Raw genomic sequence first — 14,010 nt, forward strand, 5'->3', positions numbered from 1 at the left:
TATGCAAATGAGGCTTGTCAACCCAAAGAGGCCGAGTCCACCCTTAAATAAAGCCATGGCGCCGTGGCTGACTTTTCAAAACTCTTGAGTGTCACCAGAGAGGCAGATGAATGTTTTCCCTGAAAGTTGTGGGACTCTAGAGAAGAAAAGCACACTCAGATTAAAGGGGGAGAAAGATGAGAGGGTTTGAGGAGATGCTCCTGACCCGAATCTGCTCTGAGAGTCACATCAGAAGCCCATTTTACACTAAACACACGTACAATTCCCCACTGCCAGTCAGCATTCGTCCAACATGTGTCACTGTAAATATTGACAGTGCAAATAGGGCCCCCACTTAGCCCCTCAAATGAGTCATTCAACCACTCCCTTTGTCAAAACGCACACAGCATTAGGCCACTGTGCAGATAATCATCTACCTCCACATGCAGCCCTGGTCTTTATCAGCAGCTCCGAAACAGTGTGTCCTTATTTTTGCAACCCAAGTACAGAAAATGTTAAACTGAACTCATCCTAAGATGAAAAAGCAAACAGTGCAGAAAGTGAAAAATGAAACCTGTGGCATTCATGTACTGTTTCTGTCTCGCTTTATATGTCTGGCGGCCGTGCTCTGCTCTCAAAGGGTTAATCTCCAGTTGTTAGTCACTATCCTACTTTGCAAGGTTGTTTTTTTATTGGCCTTTTGAACAAATACTCTAGTAAATTAATACACATCAGCTTGCAAGTCTAAGTGTTTCTCTAAAAGCCACCTTTTACAGAACATTTTTTAATGTTTTCTCACTAAACTGCAGTGAATCCTCATAAACCATATTAGCTACTATTTTCAAAAGAGGAACAACTCTAAAGCACTTTTTCTCTTGGATGGATTGACTCCAAAGATTTACATTTTCAGAGTTCTGAGCAGTATTTTACAAAAAAAAACAACTGTCCGACAAATCCCTTGTCATCACCTCAACCTTCAAATTTTTGCAAAAACACAGGCTAATGTCCCTTTTTAAAATTTTTTTATGAAGAACAGTATAAAATCTCAAGTATGCACGAAGCAAAAAAACAGCTTCAGGCAATAACTGTCACTTGGATTGTTACAATATTTATTTATGGCGGTTGTCCGTAACAAAATTACATCTGAGGGCATGTATTTTTTAAGTAAATTGACATTTGGGTCACAAATTAATATTGTAAAACAGCTTTAACTCTTGTTAGTTTTGTGTGTGTGTGTGTGGTTTACACTCGAATGCATCCTTCCCTTTGAGTGTCATTGCACTGCAGGTGGTTTCCAGGCAGCGCACTGCGTCGTAGAATGACTAAAACGGACATTCAGGGGGAGCTTAAAGGGTTAATGAGACAGGCAGAGTGCTGGGACCTTCTACGTGCAACTCCCACTCAAGCCGTGTGCAAATAAATATGTGCATTATCAGAATCTAGCAGCTCAGACTTTTTTTTGCATGTCTGACAGTTTGCCTCCGCTGTTCAGAAATGTTCAGAATCTATGTTCTGACGGCAGAATTTCTGTATTTTGGGTCAAAGTTCCCAGAGGCAGACTTACCGGTTTGACGTTTTCTTTAAATGATTTGCATCCTGCAGACAGGTGTAAGACTGTGTCAGCCAATGAGAGGCCTTCTTGAAAAATGATAAGCAAACCTGTTAGATTTGTAATCTTTTTTTTATGTAATAAAACAGATAATTTTTTATGTATTAAGAATCCACAAAGTACAAAAGGAGGATTCCTTTTAATACTCCAGGAGAATCTGTAACTATTTTGTTGAAGAATTTGGGACAAAATATTTCACCTCCTAAGTTTTGACTCATAACTTATGGACAGCAGCTTTCTTTAGTCAAACGAGAGAAAAGTGACCAAACAACACTTGGAAATGATCAATTTTTTGTTTTATTTAAGGTTTCCAGCACCAAGTGGCCTTGAAAATCCTCATTTTTAAACACCTGGGCCCCACAAATTTCTCTCCAGGCTTTTTGAAGGAATAAGAGCCGCTTCCTGTAAGTCGTGCCTGGTGTTGTTATTACAAGTTCAGCTCAACCTGCTCAACCTGTTCCTCCAGCTCTGCACTGTCAGTCAAACCAAATTGGTATCAAAGTCATGATTATATGGGTTCAGTAATATTGTTTCTCCTGTAAACAAAGCATTCAGTCCTGCATTAAGTCATGCATGTCCGTGTTTATTTTGCCTGGATCTGGGGAGCATATGTAATGTTTGTTTGAGGTCTGCATGGTCAAGTTTTATGCTGGCCTTGAGTTACAGGTTCTGGCACGCCCCATATGATTTAAATATTGTCTCTACCTGGTTTTACCAGTGTCATATGACTTTATGTGCATGTTTGCTGCAGGAAAAAACACACACGAGCAGCAACAAAACCATTTTATAATTTGTGGTTTGAGGTAGTTCCTATTTCTAAAAGTAAAACTTTATCCTATTTTGGAGATCAAAATATAAACAGATTCCTACCCTGAAGTTTTTGCACATAATCCTAATCTGGGTTGTTTTTCTTTTTATTTATGAACACTGACCATCGTCATGAGGCAGAAAACAGTTCTCAATTGTAGCTGTTCTTTTTTTAGATAAATCTGTGTAAAATGGTAAATGGCGTATACTTATATAGCGCCTTTCTTCCTACAAGGACAAAGCGCTTTACAGTCACAGACCCATTCACCCAGTCACACACACAGTCACTCACACATTCACACACTGGTGGCGGCTCCGCTGCCAAACACAGGCGCCCGCCTACCACCAGAGGCAAGGTGGGGTTCAGTGTCTTGCCCAAGGACACTTCGACTCATGGCCGTGCAAGGCGGGAATTGAACCTGCAATATTACGATCATGGGTCGACCGCCCTACTGCTGCACCACGGCCGCCCGTAAAAAACAGTGGTTTAAGCAACTTTGTTTTGTAATATTGCATCAAAAATAATTGTAAATACTGATAAGATGTAAACACTGTTGAAACAATTTTTTAGCATTTTTTTACAAAGTAAGGTGTTATGTTTATCAGTTTATGTATTTTATTTGGTGTTTTTAAGCCTCCATGTTTCTTTTACGCCCTGCAGCAGACTAGCCACCTGTCCAGGGTGTACCCCACCTTCGCCCAACAGTTGTTGGGACAGGCTCCAGTTCCTCCGAAAAAAGATTAAGCGGGTTTGAAAAATGCATGGATGAATGTAACTTTTTTGTTTTAGATCTTCGAGTATCAGATTTTAATTTGCAGGGTTTAATTCAGTAAAAGTAATCTTTCACCACAGTTTAAATGTATTCTATTTCATTTTTAAAATAATCTTTCTACCTTCAATAAATTTATTTTATTCATACATTATATTCATACATTTATATCATTGAAAAATTGTTTTTATTGTTTTAATTTGCATTTTAATTTCTTTATAAATGTAGTTTTCAGTGTTTTAACTAATTAAATCAATACTTTTTTTGTTTCTCTTTCATTTTTTCGTTTATCATGTTCTCTTAAGGCATGTAAACACTTGTATGTAAACGTTTTTTCATTATTATCATATGAATAAAAGTGAGTAATTGATTGATTGATTGAAAATAGGCTCTTTTCTGAAAAGCTATGATGACTAAATTTGAGTAATAATTACAGAATACTGTTTTGTTCTTTACATTGTTATCTTTTGAGACTTGTTAATTAGATCAATAAGTTACTAGTTATCTTTACCAATGGTTAAGGATTACACTGCCCCAATTTTTATTTTTTAAATTCCTTCATTCATCTTCTAAACCCATTTTGTCCATTCCGGGGTCACGGGACTGCTGGAGCCTATCCCGGCCACTCATGGGAGAAGGCAGGGGACATCCTGGACAGGGCGCCAGTCTGTGGCAGGGTCACAATCACACACCCATGCACACCTAGGGCAATTTAGAGTAACCAAATATTATTTTTATTATTTTGCATGAGTAAAAACACGTATTTTCCGAATGTTTTCTGGGAGAACAGAAGAGATATTTGTATATTATCTGTCAAACACGGAGGAGGAAGTGTAATGGTTCTGCTAGGTTTGGTGACGTCAGGAAAGAAGAACAAGATGGTGAGTTTTGAATACTTTAAATCAAGCTTGTTTGTGATGAACTAGACAGAAGAGTAAAAAACAAAATAAACAAATAAAAAAATAACCAGGGTTACACATTTATTGGAGCATCTGGGCCACTGATGGACCTAACCTTGAATCCTCAACTCAGTTTTTAAAGTAGAGGCAGTTCAGTTTAATCTTAAAATATGGAAGCAATCGAGAACGTTTGACTGGTTGTGGTTTATATGTAAATTCAAAACATCTATCCAAAGTATCTGAATGGTATATCAGCTAATCATTACTAGTAAAAGCAAAACCCAAATTCCTGGCTTTTTTATGCCTAACTTTTTTATAACAACTTTAAAAGTCAAAGTATTTCAAATCTGTAATATTAGCTTAAAGAGGTGCAACAACACTAAGTATCCTCCAATTCAACTTTTTGTTGACAGCAATTTGGGAATCTCCCAGGAAAGGGGAATTCTGTGGATGATTGTTCTCCAAAGTTACAATGCTGCTTTCCCATGTATCTCATTTGACTGGCAAATGTTTATGCAAATCCACTGTGCTGGAGAGACGGAGGCAGGCTGTGGAGAAGGTGTGTGTGGGTCAGTAAATGTTATTTGGGAGGGCAAAGTTAGAAAAGCAATTCCTCCTTTCAAGCTACATCTTGCCTCCTTCTCATCCCTCCCTGTGGTTCTAAGCCTGACAAGACCTTTTTTTTTTGCAAGAAAAAGGCACGTTTTGGGTGTTTCTTTGACTAGATGTGTGGCGTGCAAAAAAGTGTTATTATGCTGACGATGCTGCATCATAAAAAGAAAAAAAGACAACTTCCTCTTTCTAGCAGCAAAACAAGTCTTTTCTGGTTGTCTCTGCTTCCCCGCCTGTGCCTTTCGCTTCATTCATATGTGGCCTCTAGTAGTAAGCTCCACGGGTAGTAAAAATTGTGGGGAAGTTTTAATAAACAGGGGAAGTGTGTAGTAAAAATATGACAAGATGTCAAGAATTGTTTGGCTCATTGAAAGAGAATTTCCTCTTTTTTTTTTCTTTTTTGCCTGAGCAAACGTAGGTCTTTGTGCGCACTTCTCCTGTTGTTGTTCACATTGAGCTTGTGTCTATGAGAAGAAGAACCTAACTAGCAGTGACAGTAGTAATATTACACTCAGAAAAGACAGAATATTTACTTTTGGTATTGTTCCCCTTACATCGAACTTCCTTTAGAGGACTTATCTGTGAGGATATTCCCCTATGAAATAAAGAAATAACCATTATGTCAACGAGACAAACGTTTGTTGTGATGTTCTGTACTTCCTATATATATATATATATATTTATATATATATATATAGACACACACACACAATTTGGTGCCTTTTTTGTCCCTTGCGTTGTTTATACAAAAGTTTGTCTGGCTTTCATAATTTACAGCCTACTGTTCACTCTGCTTGTGTCTGATCTTCCAAAGCCAGAAGTCCAAAGGATAATATTATTTTAAAGCTTTTTACATTTAAAAAAAAAGAAATAACTGGCTTTTCTGCCATGTGTATGTGCAACAGGAGTTTGAATTTCTCACATCCCTGTTTCCTTGGCGCTCTTATTGGCTCTCAGTGCTCTGAGAATAAAACCAACAAGCACCTCTATTGCCTTTTATTTATTTAGACAATCTGCTGAGCAGTGCTGCAAAAAGAGACAGCTGAGAGAAATCTCATAATATGTATTTCATATTTAGAATAGAATGATAATACCCTTCCATGGTAATTATTTATTTTATCTGTAGACATTTCTATTCAGACTAATAAACATGAAAAAGTTTCATTATCAGGGCATCATAATTCCAACTTCACCTGTTGGTCCAGGAACAGGTCGAGGACCTTTTGCTGAGTTCTGCCTTGTTTCTCTGACCAATGATGCTGACTGTCCCTCATCTGATGCCGTCTCATGTTTGTCTTCCTCATTGTCTTCTGTCATTCATGCTGGCTGTGGATCATGTTGCTCTGTCTCATCTTCCTCCTCCTCACTACTCCTCTGTTGCTCCCCTACCATCTCTTTTGCTCCTTCTGCTGTACTTTTCTTCTTGAAATAAGAATTTATGTAGACTTTCTCTACATTCTCTGAAAATTGACATACACAAGTAACTCTGTGGAAACAGGTCAAACACACATCAAAATGCTGTAACCCAACACACCAGTCCTCAAATAGAAAAGGGGAAGCACGTGTGACGGGGGACATCCTTTTTTACGTACTAATAAAATGTCTTTACATATCGACCACCGCTGATGCTGGGGTGGATTTGCTATTGTATTTGCGCACAATACAGGTCAGGTAATCTAAAGTACAGTAAAAAGATTGTTAAAGGACACCACAGAAAATATTTAACAGGTGTGAAAAGAAATGCAGTGTTTTGGGACGTGTGTTTCTGTGTGTGTATTTGTGTGTGTGTGCGTGTGTGCATGCTGAAACCGGTGTTTGCGCGATCAAGGAAGGGAGGGGGGACAACGCGTGTGAGGGTGTGGAGCGCATACAGGCACGGTCGGTCGCCGTTTTGGAATATATTAAACAAAAAGTTCCTCTTGAAGGACTGAGACTGGTTCTTTTATTAACCCGCTCTGGAGGCTCTAAGGGTTCCAACGCGGAAGTGAACCCCCCATGAAAGATCAGCCTTACCGTCTTATTCGTGTTCTGCATCCAGCGGCTCATCTTTAGCTATAGATGTCTCCGCACGCAAAGGCAGCAGGGAAGGGGTGTGGGCCGGTTTGGGGGATCAGAGCGACTTGCCGCCTGCAGGCTGTGCATTTGGGATGAAATGCATAACTGGTGCTACCACAGTTTTTAGTGGCTAGTGGGGTGGCCTTGGGGTGGCCAGGTGTCGGCCAAGGGGGGCCGTGGCCACCTCCTGGTGGCCACACTGATTCTAAGCATATAGTTTGTATTTTTTGAATTTTTAAACCTAATTGTGGTGCATTTTGATTACAGTGAAAAAAAACTAGATTAATAAGTGGAAATGACTCTTCTTACAAAAAAAAATATGAACAAAATGAGAATATGATTTTAGTACAAGTTGGCCCATCTTAATAAATCTTCATATCTTGGTCTTGTATTCAATGTTAAAAACTAAAAGATTTAAAGAGACTTCTCCATGTTATAAAGTATAATTCTGTTTAATAAAATACTTTAAGATGTCTTATGAACATTACTTAAATTGAGGAATTTGAGTTTTTGTGAGTCTTAATCAAGTTTTTCTATTATCAAGAGTCGTCATTCACTTTTCGGGCATATCCCCTCAGGGTTTGACCACAGCAAAGCAGCTTAAAATCTGTTAAAATATCTTGAATGTCAGCAAAACAAGGCTGTTACGTTTTTTATATCATAAAAAATGTTACATTGGATAAAAGTACCGTAACCAAAAATGTGTCTCATGTTGAATTTTGGTAGAACCCCCTTAGATTATGTCCTTTGTGTTATATTTCCAAGTTTAATCTAGTTTCATTTTGCAGGAAATCAGGACCTAAAAAGCATGGCGAGGAAGTTCATGCTTAACTGTTCTGATACACACGTCTACGTTGTTTTCCAACTATATTTCAGACTTGAAATCAGAAAATCCATAGTTGAAAATAAAAACTTGGTAAGATGTTCCTATAGCACATGGAAGGATGATTTGGAGCTAAAATGTAAATAATATAACAATTACTCAAACATTGAAAGAGCTTGAGTCAAACTTTGGATGTGGCCTCATCACAGGTAAAGGCAAAAGCCAGAGATTCATTTAGAAAAAAAAGTTTTAGAATAAAAAAATGTATCTTTTGATTTCCCTTGTTTTACTTTTTTGACTTTTTTCAAAAACTTAAAGAGAAAAAAAAACACAACACTAAGTAACAAAAAGCAACAGACTGGCAAAAAAAAAGACGGTGGCAACACCATGTGGTGAGGCTCACCTGAAGAGCTCAACAGTTTCATTTCCTGGTATGTTCACACTGCATCACGCGTGAAGATAAACGCTGAAGAATATACTTCCACTGCTGTTCACACCTTTCGTGCAAACTGCAGGTTTGTGAAAAGAAAAAAAAAGACGCTGAAATGGTGAAATGTTCAAAGGAAAAAAAAAAAAACGTTCTTCATCAGCTTCTGGGGGCCATCAGTCTGTGGCCTGAAGTCTTTTAAGACCAACACGTGAACACCTAAAGATATTCTCAAATATTCTCAAATTACTCATTTTTTAGCAATTACTTGTTTTCTTTGCTATTTCATTAAAAAGTGCTGTTTGAAAGCAGCCAATGTTTTAATTTAGAGCACCCCTTAAAACCCTACTGCTCCCTGTTTGCTTGCTTTTTACTGTAAATCATGTGACTTTTAGGGAAGGCCATTTCCTGAATTGACTGGGACACCTGTCAACAGATGAAGGAACACAGGTATGCTGTGGATCCAATTTCCTGTTTCATTATCAATAAGACTTAATTACTCGTTAATATTTGTCAGGAATTTTGTTGTGTGCAAAGTTTAAACTAAGTGTTCTCTTAAAGAAAGTCAGGATTGAAAAACTGTGGATGCATAATTGACAAAAGGATAGTTAAGTACAAAACTTGTTGAAAAAAAAACAAGAAAAAAAAACCTTAAGCACAGCTGCTACATAATCAACCAAAACTCCAGGATCCAGTCGAGCGAGATCAGGCGAGAGTTTCTTAATTCTCCTGCGAGTCCCGACACGAATCCGACTGTGACGCCGAGCCCTAGACGGGATCATGGAGCAGGGAGTGAGGCCAGACCCAGAAAAACGGGATTCCACTCTCACTCCATGCTCACGGAGCAACATACCTCTCCAAGAGTTTCCCACGAGAAAAACCTGGGGCGTTTTTCGGTAAAGGTGGGTGGGTGGAGAGGATGACAGATATATAGAAAGATGTCAGGTTGAATTGAACTGGATCTCTGAGGGCCCCGTTTGTTGTGTCACAGTTGGGATTGGTGGGCTTCTTACATGTCAGACAGTTAGGCAGACACCCTCATGGATTAAAAGTAAGATTCATGAGAAAACTGCTAGATAGGCATCAGCTGGCCACCTCTGGACCACAAGGTTTTCATAACTGTCTGGTGAGCATGATTCAGCTCAGAAATAAGCTCCTGATGCCCACAAAGTTTATCAGATTGCGTGGGACAAATCGAACTGTGTCCTCTGTGTGGGGTTACGTGGCACATCTTTCATGACTTCCTGATGTACCTGGAATTACTTCTTATGAGATTTCTTTCATTTTGTTCTTCCACTCTTCCTGCCATGCTGTGTTGGCTAAGAGGTTTTACTCATAGCTGCCAAACCAGTTCTTGTTCTTTCATCAGCTGGATGCAAAGGGATTTTTTCCTTCTTCCTTCTCTTTTAAGGAACGAACAGGGTTTTAATCATAGGCTAAGTGAGGACGTAAGTGGAGAACAATCCCTTTAATCTGTGAATGTGCTTTGTGAGTCACGTCATCCAGACTTGTAGAGTAAAGGACAACTTTGAGAGGATGGTGCTGTTTGACTAAATGTTTGAATTCACCCACATTTTTCCCCTTTTTTTTAAATTCGATTCTTGCAACACTTAGATCGCATGAAAATCCTTTCTTCTTTAATTTTTTTTGCACTTTTAATAAATAAAGTTGAACAAATTTGAGAAGAAGGCAATACCCAATGCTGACATCTTTTAAAACTATAAAGTCAGTCTTGTTTCTTTACCTTTTTATTAAAAAAAACCTGACAAAAGTGTTGAAAACATTAGAGTGATGATGGTAAAGAACCCCCTGTCATGCATGTGGATGATGAGGGCTCACTTAACCAGAGTAGACAGTCCCTTTGAGATGGCCAACTTCAAACATCTCTGAGCCCAACCATGGAAAGCCGCTGAGCCACCAGCCCGGCTTCTGGGTGAGTTTACTAAATGATGTGTGACATAGAGTTTTTCCATGAATCCAGTTTTTTCTTCAAATCCCCAACAGACCTGCCAAAGAAACATTGATTTCCTAGGAACTCATGTCTCGCAGGGTATTTGTATTTCAGAACTGCTTTTTTAACACGTTTTCATCCTTTTTCTTATCTCTTGGTCGTTTTTGCACCCAGGCACATGTCTTCGTTTGGGAATCAGTGCTTCTCTGGTAAAAAAAAAGAAGAAACAGATCTCTGTTTAAAGAAGACTTCAGATATTTCAGTCTTTCAAAAAAAAGGTCCCAATGGGAAAGAAAAAAAACGTCCCAGTCTATCTAAATCTGCCTCTGCATTTATTGTACATTTATTTTGGAATCACTCTGGGATTTCAACAAAAACTCAAAACTTTGTAGCAAAAAAAAACTATTTTGTCGAATACATTTCTCCAAAGACTTGAAGTAGCCCTAAAACATGAGTGAGCTTCTTCCGTGTTTGACAGTAGGGACATGTTTTGTTATTGGTTCATTTTTGTGTTTGTGAACAGTGTCCTGCAATGGACGGCCAATCTCTCCAGGGTGTAATTCATCTTTGCCCAACAGTGGCGAGGATAGGCTCCAGCAATCCTGTGACCCCCAAAGGGATTGAGCAAATTCAGAAAATGCAGGGGAAAAAAAGGGTAACATGTTACTAAAATACATTACTTTTGTAAATAGTTACTCTCAACAGAGCTTATTTTCATCTGATAATTTTAGGAAATGTTTATTTATCCCTGGATGAAACAAGAACTTTTCAAAGCTTTTCAAATTAATTTGATTTTTTTTCTTGTTTGTTAAGTTCTAATAGAAGCAATAAACAGTGGCCAATATTAATAAACAAATAAAAAGACACATAAAAATAAAAACAAAATGGGAAAAAATTTGCTAAAATACAATAAAATCTTTTTTGACCTTCTTAAGAGAAAAAAGCAGAAGCCAAATTTGACTTTGTGGTTTTCCATGGCTATTATTCATTTGATCAGTTTTAAAATGTTCCAGTGGCACTGTTACCCACAATGCAGTGTGTAAGTAATTAAGGTAAGTAAATCCTTATTTATATAGCACTTTTCTCAGAGAGCGACTCACAAACTAATTCACAATTTTAAAACAATATAAAATCAGTAGTAAGACCCAAGTAATCCTTGTGCTATCCTAGGCACTTTACCATTGGGAGTTGGGTCATCTAGACCCACTAGACAGTGCTCTGAACGTTTTTTCTTCAATGATTTGTGATCTTCACTGGTGTCCATGGATTACATGAATGAGCTTTATCCACCTTTGTCATGGTAGGGAGAACATGTCAATGTAAGGGTGGGGTCATCTAAGATAGCACAAGGGTTAAACACACACAGGCATAGTAGTAAACAAACAAACAAACACGCAGAAGTGAACACAGGTAAAAGTCAGCCAAAAGCTCTCCAGCGTGCACTTGACCATATGTTTCTTTTGTTGTCATTTGCAGAATATATTTGGTGCAAGTTTATAAAAAATATAAGGCATTCATTATCTGTATCTTTACCATTGTTGTCTAGAAGACATTTTAGAAAATTATCAAGTATTTATGTTTTATAGTTCAAACAAGTCTATAGTCAAAGTAAATGTTTAAAAACCAAATTAGACTTTTGCCCAGTAATTTCATTTTTCTGTGTTAACAGATACGAATGTTAGACTTCATGTTTTGATTACAGTATTCAGTAGAAAGAATTATAGCCTCAGAGCCAAAGAGAAATTTTCCATTGTACAACAGGGCCACTCTTTGCATCTATTTGCATAGTTTTGCATTCTGCTCTGTTGTTTGATGTATCTCCCTTTCAACACTTTTTTTATTATCTTTAGTGTGTGTTTGTGTGTGTGTTTGTGTGTGTGTTCTTGTCTTAGTTATGATAAGGCTAATCTTGAATTGATACTTTTACACCTTGATAATGACAAGTAGACCATAGAGCCCCTTTCATGCTCTCTTTGCAGGACCAGGGCCTTACAGGAAAGGGTGTGTGTGTGGGGTGTATGTGTGTATGTGTGTGTGTTTTGTGCTGCCTCATCTCTTGTGCAAACACGAGGAAAAGCTTTAAGGCATTTGAGTTGCCACATCCTGTTCCACAGTGCACCCCCTCTTCCAGTTTTTACAAATTGTTGCCGTCATCTTGATCTGGTCAGTTTGAAAATGAAAATATAAAATCTTTGCGGTATACGTTTCTCCAAAAATGAAATAGGACAAGCCCAGTAATGTCTCCTTATACCTCAATTGTTTTTTGTTGTTTTGGAGGAATACAAATTATTTGTCAAATTAAGTGTCATTGTGGTTTTCAGACTCATGTGGCAGAAAAATATTACTTTGCCAAAACTTTCTGAGTCTCAAAATCTAACTGACCTGCAACTTTTTTCTGTACAAGAACATTTTTTAGTTCAATCTTTTTTGGTTTAATGTCTGTTTTTCATACAACAGACTCAATTATTTGAGATATTTTATACAAGTAGTTTACTGTTTTTTCAGGTTCATGAAAAACGAGTAAAAAAATTATAAAAAAATTGTTTAAATAGCCTGAAACTGTTTGAATACGGGTACATGTTGAGGTATGAGTTACCACCCTCCAAGTTCAGGCACGATACATAGTTTGTTGTCATCACCAATTCTGACAAGTCATATTTTAAATCCATTCATCCTAAAAAAAAAGTGATAATTGGAAAACTGGACTGTGATCTTGCAACTGGAATCAATTCATTTTTTATGCAGTGATCCAAACAAAGGTCTCTGTGTGAGGATTGTGCTTCTTTTTCTCAGCTCTGTTTCTACATCAGGACCCCCACATCCTGTCATCCATCTATTGACACACTCTCTCACTAGCTCACATCCCTCACAACCCCAACTAAACATTATTAACTGGGGCAAAAGTACAGTTTTGAACCAGATACCAGATCAGATGAGGAGAATAAAGTAAAATAAAATCAAAACAGAGTGGAGTGGGGAACCGTAGTTTCTAAGTTACACACAGCTACAAGTGTTTTCAAACAGCATGAATTTAAATAAATACTGGGAAATTTTAAGCTTAATTTTTTTATATATGTCCTCCATCATCAGAAAAATGCCACAAGAACATGTTAAAAACACCAAAAGCACAGTTTGCTTTCCACTGGAAATTAGTCTGACTAAATAATGGAAATGAGAACCAATTTTAAATGTGTTTAAAAGGAATGAATATTTCCCAACAAGGCATCTTCTACAAACAGCCAGGAGGTTCTATAAACATATGAACACTGGTTAGTCAAATCCCGCTCATTAAAGTCAAGAGGTTTCTTGATAAGAACAAGCCCCTCTAACCCTACTACCACGAAGAGAAGGTTGAGAAATATAGTTCCATCAGCCAAACCAGAAATTGTGTTTGAAATTTCTACATAATGTGAGGGAAACATGTCAAAGAGAACAACTTCACAGAAAATGACTTTTTGTTGGTTTCTCATGTAAAGCCTTAGGCAAAACTTTGTTCAGAAATACGGTAACACCTCCACAGAGGTGTCCTCCCTTTAGCTAGAATTCTGAAAAATGTGTTCATTTTCTGCTAAATAAAAGATTTGGAGCAATGAAAGCAATAAATGGAAATCCAAATGATTAAATAAGTAATATGTAAAGAAGCAATCAGTTCAGTTTTGAGAATAAATTCAACATTTTTACAGACCTAAAATAACAGAGATGAACAAAATTGCACAAAAAAGTCAGCTTAGTGCAAAGTGAAGCCTCTCTATCCTTTGATGTTATCCTTTCAACGCTAGAAGCAAAGAACAGGTTTTATTTTTTCAAACAAGCTAGTCAAAAACTAAAGGGAGGATTAACTGAAACAAAAAAAAATCAATAAGGGGGATAGAAAATAAACACTTCTAAAATCAATAAAATATCAATTCTTTTAAAATATTACACAAAAGTCAGGGGGTGGAAAATGTAGTAAATCCTTGAAAGGCAATATACTGCCTCTCAACCAAACGCCAGAGCACATTTTAAACACCCACTCCAATGAAAAATGTGTTTTTGCAGTTTTTAACAGGCTCTTGTGGCATTTTTCAAATAAAGGAAG

This window comes from Oryzias latipes, chromosome 24 (genome assembly GCF_053564925.1).
Source record: "Oryzias latipes strain Hd-rR chromosome 24, Olatipes_Hd-rR_3.1".
Taxonomy (NCBI): Eukaryota; Metazoa; Chordata; class Actinopteri; order Beloniformes; family Adrianichthyidae; genus Oryzias; species Oryzias latipes.